This window comes from Suricata suricatta, chromosome 16, assembly GCF_006229205.1.
Source record: "Suricata suricatta isolate VVHF042 chromosome 16, meerkat_22Aug2017_6uvM2_HiC, whole genome shotgun sequence".
Lineage (NCBI taxonomy): Eukaryota > Metazoa > Chordata > Mammalia > Carnivora > Herpestidae > Suricata > Suricata suricatta.
The window spans coordinates 10,186,664-10,195,066 of record NC_043715.1 but is presented as its reverse complement, the minus strand read 5'-3'; the positions used below and the strand labels follow the sequence as shown (position 1 = coordinate 10,195,066).

At 43.5% G+C, this 8,403-nt stretch overlaps 1 long non-coding RNA gene across 1 annotated transcript; it reads right to left on the bottom strand.

Annotated features, from left to right (window-relative positions):
* Positions 1-3,905: 3,905 nt before the first annotated feature.
* On the bottom strand, positions 3,906-8,164 carry LOC115281228. The gene is made up of 3 exons (XR_003904176.1): positions 8,062-8,164; positions 7,134-7,261; positions 3,906-4,075 (listed from the first exon to the last, which is right to left on the bottom strand). It is a non-coding gene; the product is annotated as an uncharacterized LOC115281228 (long non-coding RNA).
* Between the last annotated feature and the right edge of the window lie 239 nt (positions 8,165-8,403).

The following is an 8,403-nucleotide window of genomic DNA, read 5'->3' as shown; positions in this document are numbered from 1 at the left end:
CAACAAAGCACAGTTTGCTTCTCATCTATATAATTTGACTGCATGAGAATAATAAAATCTTGAAAAAGAAAAGACAGGAAGCACATGAGCAGGACCCTGAACAAGTGCCCTCATCCACATTCTAAGAGAAAAGTAATCAAAATCAACTTAACTTGTCAGGCAATGGCACACATATCACTTAAGTTAAAACAACAAAAAAATCATCCCAGAATTTTCAACTTGATTGTAATACTTGAAATTATGTTTATTTTTGGTTTTAAGGCTATGAATTGGTATTCTTATCCTCTGATAGTTTGCACATGTGCATGAGCACCATCAAACTGTCACATGAATAAAACATTACAAGGAAAAAAAATGATGCACTCACCTTGGAGAACTGATACATCATGTGAAAGTATTTGAAAGCTTCTTTCTCTTCTTTTTTATTTGAGAGAGAGAGAGAGAGAGAGAGCATGCACACAAGTGAGGGGAGAAGGGCAGAGAGCGAAGGAGAGAGAGAATCCCGAGCAAGCTCGATGCTCAGCACGGAGCCCCACAAAGGGCTTGATCCCACCATACTGGGACTTAAGCTGAAATCAAGAGTTGGATGCTCAACTGACTGAGCTCCTGGGCAGCTTCAAGTTTCTTTTAAGAAGCAAAATTCGTAAAAAAAAAAAAAAAAAAGAGGCAAAATTAGGTCAAATCCACCCATAAGCTGTCATTCGGACATATTTCCAAAAAGGAAAATATTCCTGACATATCTTTTAAAAGTCAGTGAAGAACTGGTCATAGTCCTTTTCGATCCATTCTGTGGTTTTAACTCCCCATTTGTATTTTTTCCGGTCACTCCTAAGATAATAAAAATTCCTCATAAGTCAAATTATAATGTCTTAATTTTAGCAATTAAAATGCCCCTCATCCTAGTAAGAGAAAAACCTTGAAACTCTGTCCAAGGTTGGAGCTCCTCCCCCACTCAGTTCCAGACTCCTACAGGCTGAGTATCTGTGGTGGAGAATGGAGATCATTGTTTGTTTCCTCACCGCATGTTTGTCCTCCTCGCTCCCCCCTCCATTACCTCACCAGGCTACCAATGGCTCTTCTGGTTTAAAGTAGAGGACGGGACAGGATGTGGAGAAAGAAGAAGTTCAGCTGATTGACACGGTCAAAGATTTCATCTGTGGCTGATTGGTGCTGGCCCCCTCTTTTGGGGCAGAGGGTCTCCGAGATACAACCCTCCAGTATTAATATCTCCACCATGGCAGCCACCATGAAAGGTGGTTCTTGGGTGCCTGGGTGGTTCCGTCCATTAAGCGTCTGACTCTTGATTTCAGTTCATGTCACAATCTCATGGTTAGTATGACAGTCCCACACTGGGCTCTGTACTGACAGCATGAAGCCTGCTTGGGATTCTCTCTCTCCCTTTCTCTTTGCCCATCCCTCTGCTCGCACTCTCTCTCTGTCAAAATAAATAAGTCAACTTAATAAATAAATAAATAAAAGATGCCTCTTAACACTTGTCTATGACATGCTAGTGACAGATGGGAGAATGAATCATCCCTAGATAAGAGATTTTGACTATTTTCCCAGAAAACAAAGTGGACAGAAATTTTGGTGAAAGGAGGAGTGGAGGATGTCACAGCCTCAGGGAGGACCAGAGGAGAGGAGAGAATCAGCCTGCCCTGCCAAGCAGAGTCCCAGAAATATCCAGAAGTGGAGCTGGCAGGTATGTGGGAGATAAGAACAAGAGGCAGAGCTAAAATGACAGAATAATTGAGGCGCCGTGAAAACCATAATCCTCCGGGTCCCATACACCTCCTCCAACTTCATGCACCAAACAGTGAGCCAGTCAGGCCAAACTCCAGCAAAGTTCCCTGTAAGCGCTAACACGCTGTCTGGAGATGACGGCTGGGACACTGGCGGGGGAGTCCCCTCCACAGTGAGCCCCCCGCACTCTGGACGAGGGCCCCTCAGCCCTAAGACTGCTCTCCATGGGTCCAACCCACAGTGACGCTCTGGAAAACACAAGCGCACAGAACTTCCCACTAGATTTTCTACAACGTTAGACACAAATGGCCAACAAGGGACCACCATACTCTTGAAGAAAACCAATAGCACAGGTCAATGAGGAAGCATGAAGTGCACAATGGTAATCAATATTTTAGCAATAGTTCTTAGTGACAGACAACCCATCTCAAATTGGCTTATTCAAGAAAGCAAACAAGCATACAGACAAACAAGTATGTATATTAGTTTTCAGGAGCCGCCATATCAAAGTACCACAGGTTGGATGGCTTAACCAACAGAAATTGATTTCTTCTGGAAGAGCTAGAAGTCTAACATCAAGATGCCAGCAGAGTTCCTGCTGAGGCCTCTCTCCTTGGCTTGAAGAGCTAGATGACTGTCATTTCCCTACGTCCCTGTGTCCTAATTTCCTCTTCCTACATGGACATCAGCCACATTGGGTTAGAGTCCACCCTAATGACCTCATTTTACCGTAATTACTTCTTGAAAGACCCTAACTCCCAAAACTGTCCTGTTCTTAAGTGCTGGGAGTTAGGACGTTAACATACAAATTTTGCAGGGACACAACTCAAGCCTATCACATATGTTTGCTCAATTAACTGCACACGCTAGGTCAGCCTTAACATGAGGCACGGTCAGGGTCAAGCATCCAGTGACAGCCTTGGGAGCAGCCTCACCTGCCTTCTGTTGATTGTGTTACATCTTACATTTAGAACAGGCACACAGGTGATTTTAGAAAGTAATTCATCTCTTTGTAAAAATGTCAAATGACGCGTATATCAAACAATTCTAAAATTAAAATTCTCTTTGTTTAAGTTTATTTATTTTGAGAAAGAGAGAGAGCAGGGGAGGGGCTGAGAGAGGGAGAGAGAATTCCAAGCAGGTTCTGTGCTGACTCAATCTCACTAACCATGAGATCCTGACCTGAGCCAAAATTAAGGGCTGGACGCTTAGCCTACTGAGCCATCCTGGCACCCCAAATCCTATTTTTTATAATCCATGTCATTTGGCTGTCACTTCTTGATCAAAATCATTCCATCATTGCTTTTGTCTGCACTCATTACCCCTTGTACGGCGGACACTGCAGTTCTCGTCCATAAATCTGGCTGCCGTCACAGCAAGGCAGACCCACAGACACAGTCAAATGGCCACTTTGTGCTTCCAACCCTTCTGTTGCCATGAGGAGGCAGGGTGTGTGGAGAACGGAGCGTGGAGGGGAGGACAAGGATGGCGGTGCCTATCAGGACCTTCTCCGAGCCCCAGACCTCAGGAGAGGAGATCACACTGGGTGTTTTTTCTCAGATTGCTGTATTCCAGCCCATAAAAGAAACCCAGCCTTGTAAATTTGGATTGCATTTTTAAATCAAACCAAAAATGCATGTATCACTTATAACGATTGACATTGACCCAGGGGATGGATATATTTAAGAAATCACGGCAGTGTTTACAAGCAGCACCTGAGGACACATTTTAATATGTTTCTCCACTATCTTGCTGTCTAAATTTGGTGTCTCTCTTTAATAGCATTCTTAATGACTGGCTTAGGCCATTTATACTCAAGTGGATTCCAAAGTGTTTCAGGGAACTAGGCAATCAAAACTGACCAATTTAAAAGATGTGAAGGGGCACTATTGATTTTTTAAATGCTATTTTTAAGGGTTTTCTGACAGTTTTAGTGGTAGCTGGAAGAACGTCAAATTTACCCTTTAGCAGAAAGATTGATTATATGCAAGAGAGCAGAGCATGTTGTTTTCTTAATCCTCAACTTATCCTGAACAGTGTTTTCTTATCCATTGTTCTTTTAACTGAAAGGAGTTCATTTCAGAAGGAAAAAAAATGAATATGCATCACGACATCCTTTTGTATATTTCCTTTAAGTGGCAAAAAAGAGGCAGTAAAATTTATACTGTTCAAAATCAAGTCCTTTATGTTATAATTAGCAGACTGTGTTCAGTTACTAAGTACAAGGTTTTGATCTTTGAGACGGAGGGTTCTTGATTCAATACTCCACGTGTTCAACTTTCAATTTTAGGCTCCTGCTAGCTAGATCAAAGGTAGGTCAAATCCTGGAATACTGATATGAGAAAGAAACAATAAAAATATAAATTCTTATTTTCTAAATAAAATATTTTTATAAAAGGTAAGATTTTCACATGCTTATCTAATTTCATCACAAAGTCGACTACATAGGACCAGTAAGATCAAAATTACATACTCAGCCCGCTACTTGTCAGAGCTATCTATTACTTACAGATAAGATACTAAAAGTACAAATAAATTAATTGCCATTCTCCTCCTGATAGAAATCACACCTTTGTATAGTTCAGTAAATTCTTCGGTGGCCTCCGAGCCTCTACAAGACATAATACATATTTCTCAATATAATTTAATTGGTGCTAATATATTGTATTATGTCTATAAGCATAAAGTAGGAGGCAAGAAATTATGTGACCATTACCATCCTCGTATATTGCTTATGAGTTATCCCCAAATGGCAACATACTCTGTAGCGTTGGGGACCATATTTCCAGCCGCGACGTCTTCAGAGTAAGCCACCTACCACGGTAACAACACCTCTTTTCACATTCCAAGTGGTGAGACTCGGGGAACCACCCATATTCAACGGGCCTTGTATATGTTAAGTCTTTTTTTTTTTTTTCAATTAAATGCAAGAACAGCCTTGCTTGCAAAGTTAAGAATTTCAGGGAAGAAATATGGAATATCCATATGCGCTAAATAAAAGAAATTCTGCCTGATTACCTTGTTCATGCAAAGATGATAGAATCTTGAATCTTTTTATGGTTTCCTTAGATTTGAAGGTCAGAAATATTACTGCTACCTGTGACTTACACTGTTCATTACAAGAGATATAGTCATTCCAGCGAGTCCATATATTTGTTTGATTATGGTATGCTGAATATATATCCTCAAGAGATGATTTATGTTAAATTTAGAATTGCTAGTATTTTTTTAAACATGAACTTCTTGTATTGGAATACTATGAGGCCTACAGAAGAGCTGCAGCTACCACAGACACTGCTTCCCCCGTTATTATGAACACCTTACATAACCATGGCACATATGTCAAAACTAAGAAGCTGATGTAGGAACATTACTATTAACGGAAGGTCTGACTTTATTCAGATTCCATGAGTTTTTCCATTAATGCTCATTTTCTACTGCAAGATTCAGTACAGAATGTATGACATTAGAGTTGGCTGTCATGTCTTCCCAGTTTCCTACAATTTATAACAGCTTCTCGGTCTGTCTTTCTTTCCTTTTCCTTTCCCTTCCTGTCTTTTCTTTTTTCTTACGGCCTTCATGGTCTTGAGGAGTATTTCTGGGCATCCTGTAGAATGTCCCCCAACCTGGGGCAGTCTGATGTCTTCTCAAGATCAGACTAGGGTCACAGGCTTTAGGGAAGACTACGACAGAGGTGAAGGGTCCTCCCTTCCCTTCTCACCTCACATCAGGGGGTACATGGTGTCGAGATGACATCATGAATGGGACTGGCCTTCGTCACTCAGCTACGGCAGGATCTGACAGGTTTCTCCATTCTAACGTTATTCTTTTTACCCCCTTCCCTATTCGTTGAAAGCAAGTCACTGAGTTCAACCCACATTTAGTGGATTTGGAAGTGATGAGGACAAGTTCCATCCTCTGGAAGGGGATTATCTACTTATATCCCTTGGTTATTTCAGTAAAGAGGTTTCTTCTTGCACATGTATTTATTCAATTACTTATGTATATTCATATAATACATGCGTATTTATTTTATACTTTGGGCTATTATCCAATACAATGTCATTATTTTTTGCTAAACTTATTTCAGTTTTGGCCTTTGGGAAGTCTTTCAGGTTGACTCCTGTATCTGGCTGACATAATTCTATTCTTTTGCTTTTTGAACACTTCCTTAGTATCTGGTATGACATGCTTCCCCAGCTCATCTTGTATTTCTCTGCACCATCACTAGAACGCCAACTGCACAGTAACTTCCTCCCGAAGAACAGAATATGGAAAGGGAGCAGGAAAGTAGACGAATTTTAAGGGACAAAATCTGCCAAGTACTTCCTTTGCCAGTGATCAACATCTATATCCACAACAACAAGTCATATTTATAGTGTGTACTGTTGGTATGATGTGATGGAAATGGCATTCTACCTCCGCGGTCTACCTCCCCGCATAACCTGCATAACCCTGTCTAATCCTAAGGAAAACATCAGATACATCCCAATTTAGAGACATTCTACAAAGTACTTAACTGCTGTCCCGAAAAACTGTGGATGTGACCAAAAGCAAGGGAAGTATGAGAAGCTGCCGCAGCCCAAAGTAGGCTAAGGAGGTAAGACTACCAAATGTAATATGGTCCCTGGATGGGAGGCTGGAATAGGGAAGTGTATTAAGTATAAATTAAGGGAATGTAAATAAAGTATGAAGTTAGGTGAAAAAAATGCACCGATATTGCTTCATTGATGTAACAAATGACCAACATGTTAATAAGAGAGGAAACGGAGTAGGGGCTATATGGAGACTCTGTATTATTTTCACAATTTTTTTTCTATTTCTCAAATTGTCCTCAAGATACATGTTATTAAAAAATAGGTATGCAATAAATATGATTGACTGGAGAGCAGGAATTGAAGAGCCTTCTGACAGTTTATCCCCCAGATTAATCGAGTCTGCCTTCATTAATCAGAAGATAAATGGATCTGGGTGTCAGAGGATAATTTGCACATGAATACACCACTAACGTTTCTCTCTAAGTTTGAATCTATCTAAAAGTTTGTCCTAACAAAACTTAGAATTCTCTTATTAAGAGTAGAAATCAAGTCCATTAATTTATTTTTCCAATTTTAGAATGAATGATATTTGAATACATAATATAGGCACAGGCACTACTGGGCGTCGTGCCCAAGAAATGCTTCATAAAGAGGAGGGGACAGAAGTCCTCAGGAATCAGGTAAGTAGCAGATACAAGGGAACGTCCTCTAGCCCACAGGGGGCCTGGGAGCAAAAATGAGATCTTGCAATTAAGAAAACGCTGTAAAGTAAAACTGCATTTCTAGGTGAAGACCACAATTCCCAGCGAGAATAATTACAAAACCACTATTCTTATTAAATGTTCCAATTACCGGGGCTTGGAGACTTCGTGCTGGACATTAAGTAGGAACAAGATGGCTATTTCCCTGAAACCAGGCTGGCCGAAGCCCAGCCATTCCGAAGAGGCAGGATTACATTTAGGTCAATATGTTTAAGCACTCTGAAAATGGCAAGGAACATAGTGTTTTTCAAAGTGTTGCACAGTTTAACTGTCCACAGATTTGAAAAGGGGCTCGCTGCCATTCTGTCGCTGCTGTGATCTGGAATTAAGAGCGCGGGCGGCCGCCCAGGATGAGGGCTTTGGAGGAGGAGAACGCCTGCGCACAGACCCCCACCGTCCCCAGCCAGCTACTTCTGTGCACTTTATTCGTGCTGCCTGGGGTTTGGAGACCCTCTGGGACGTGCTCCAAAGCACTGATGACCCCAATTCCTTAGGCCGGGTGACAGGCGATCAACTAGACTTTCAATGCCTGGGGCAAATGAGAACATGCTGGAACCAGCACATTTCCTGTGAGTCGGTCCAACAGAGTGCAATCCCGGAGGCCGGCAGGGCTGACGGGCTGCACCAGTCCCCAGGCCCAGGAGCCTCGGGGCTCGCTAATTCCTGTCCCCCTGACATCTCCCACAGAAAGGGGCAGAGCAGCCGCCCTCGGTACCCCCTAGAGAGAGCATGAGCTGCCCCCATGCAAGGAAGGGGCACCGGTGACCTCGTGCAAGAGCCCATTCCATTGCCCAGTGAGCAATCTGGGCCTTTCAAGGCTGGTAGAGGCAGGGCTGGCGGGGAGCAGGAGGACGGGAGGTGTGTGCCGCTGAATGGGGTGACCTGCGAAGCACTAGGCATGATGGGAGGAGTGTGAGGGGGAGGCAACAATGCTGCGGGGCGGCCCTCCCCCTGACCTCCCTCCCCCCCCCCGCCCCCTCCTCTCTGCCTCTATTCCACAGGACCGTCAGCTGAGTCACCTGCGTCTTCACTAGATGACAGTGAGTCACTGCTTCCTGGCTGCCAGTCCCTGGAAGAGGCTTCTATTCCACGCCCTTCGCGCTGCGATCTGGGCCGCCAGGAACCACAGAGCCGCTCCTCCCAGTTCTGGGGCCCCGCGTGAGCACGCACGCCACTCTGCCCACTCTGCCCTTAACCGCTTCCTCTGCGCGAGGTGCCAGCTGGTGCGCTCCTGCCGGAAAAACCGGCTCGCCACCTGAAAAGCCCAGTCCTTCTGTGTAGCCAAAGTGCTTCCCCAAATGCGCCCTACTTCCGCACCGGCCACGACCCTGTTGGTCACCCTTGGCTCACCAATCGTGCCT